Below are 2104 nucleotides of genomic sequence, written 5' to 3' on the forward strand. Positions count from 1 at the left end.
GGGAAAGAGAAGAGAGCACTCTTACTTGTTTTCCCATGGAGGTTACTAAGAAGCCAGTGGTTTGCTTTGTCATTTTCTAGCTGTTCTTTGTGCTCCTGGAGGTGAGAGAGGCCTAGCAACTGCTGTGAATCACACCAGATTCGTTGGGCTCTTCTGCTACAGTATCATGATTTTGTTGCACAGGAAAACATTATTTATCACACTCAGAGAAAGAGGCATGTTTTAGCAGAACATTAGATATTGTTATATATTATTATTAGATATTGTTATTGTTAGATATTGTTCTTTTGATGAAAAGGCAGTGCAGGCAGTTGCACACTTGCCCCAGCATCAAGTTCGCAGTTTTGCTGGAATCTGACTTGCCACTGAAAAGTTGTTTCCCACATGGACAAGATACACTAATACAGAAAGATGTGTCATCATAGAGAAGGAGATTTGTCAAACACCATCTTCCAGAGACATTTCAAACACGTAAATCAATGTCTGAAACAAAAGTTCCACATCAAGTGAGTACCAGACTCATTTAATGAGTTGCCAAAAGTCCAGAGAGCTGAGGGACATGCACAGTGGTTTTTTTATAGGAGCATGCCCTCATATTCACTTACAGCAAAACAACAAGCCTAGCCAAGACCACATCTTGGTCAAACAGGCCTGACCTGGTGTGGATGGGGAGGAATAGTGCACACTGCAGTGCAGGGAACACCACCTTAAGCTTAGCCTTAGTCCAGAAGTGTTCAAGGCCAGGCTGGATGAGGCCCTGAACCATCCTGTCTGTAGAAGGTGTCCTAGGGCTTTGCAGGGCTGTTGGAAGGAGATGGTCCTTCCCTTTAAAGTCCTTTCCAACCCAAACTATTCCATGATTATATTCAAGTGCAGTTGCAAAGTACTCACCAGTAAAGGACTAAAGCACTGCCATTCACAGAGCACCTCTAGCCCGGGTAGACTGCAGTCAAGGCTTTCATTTTGCCGACCAATTTCTTTTAACACATAATAATTAAAACAAACAAGTTATACCAGGTTTGACCATCTACTGCTCACATAAAGAAGTTCTAACACTCCCATTATTGCACAATATATTCTGTGTGAGGTCTGCAGGGTGAGAGCTGTCTGCAGCCTGTGGGTACACTAGAAAATACTTCACCCACAAGTGGCAGAACTGCTCCAGCTTGCTTCTCCCCAGCTCACATTCAAAAATCACTGAACACCCTCTATTACTGTTAACTACCTATAGTACACAATTACCAGCATCCCCTTCACCATTTCTAAATTTTTTGGGTACCCTCAAAAAATGTCCTGTTCTTATTGCACAGCCTCTTTATGTCTCAGGAGTGTAAACACAGCTCCAAGGGACACATGGCCGCCCATCCCACACTGTGAGGTCAGAGGAAGGGGAAGGGAGAAACCCTGGAGCCCACAGCCACTCCTCAGCCAACCTGAGGACAAAAGGAGTAAATACTGCAGGAGTTAATACTGGAAGTAAAACACGCCCCTAGCCTTCCTTAAATTCGCCTGTGCTGCAGGGTACTACAACTGTGTTTTGGATCAGTCAAAATCAAGGGTACTATATTTTTTCAGCAGATGAGAAAAGATCCATTAAAAGTCTTGTGAGATTGAACAGAAAGCTATTCTTCGCCCAAACCGAAGCATTTTGCTCATTATCAGAGTTCTGTTTTGGGTGGGGTTTTTTGGTCTTTTTTTAATCAAGTGAAATATGTTTTAAATAAATAAATGTTTCCAGTATTAAAAAAATTTTAAAAACCAAACCACAGGAGCACACTACGCAAACATTTACTAAACTTTAACCAAATGTTTTTCTCTGACTGCGACTTGAATTCAGGAAATACTTGGTGGAATCAGGGACTAATTTAGCCAAAGGGATTTTTATGGGCATGCAGTTGAGCCTTGTGACTAAAGCTGGGCTACCACCAAATTCAGGCTGGGCTATTCATGGGCTCATTCTGCCCAGGACCGGGTAGAGATCGGGACGGGACATGACACAAACACCGGTAGCGGTGGCGGTCCCGGTTATGGTTATGGTTATGGCTATGGCTATGGCTATGGCTATGGCTATGGCTATGGCTATGGCTATGGCCCCAGCCCCACG

General features: G+C 43.5%; 1 protein-coding gene across 1 annotated transcript in view; it reads right to left on the minus strand.

Annotated features, from left to right (window-relative positions):
- Positions 1 to 996, minus strand: part of ARHGEF39 (Rho guanine nucleotide exchange factor 39) — a 17561-nt gene extending 16565 nt beyond the window's left edge. The window contains 1 exon segment of the mRNA XM_014310067.2: positions 892 to 996. The gene's annotated coding sequence lies outside the window, so the exon portion shown is untranslated.
- Between the last annotated feature and the right edge of the window lie 1108 nt (positions 997 to 2104).

Source organism: Geospiza fortis, unplaced genomic scaffold (assembly GCF_000277835.1).
Source record: "Geospiza fortis unplaced genomic scaffold, GeoFor_1.0 scaffold174, whole genome shotgun sequence".
NCBI lineage: Eukaryota > Metazoa > Chordata > Aves > Passeriformes > Thraupidae > Geospiza > Geospiza fortis.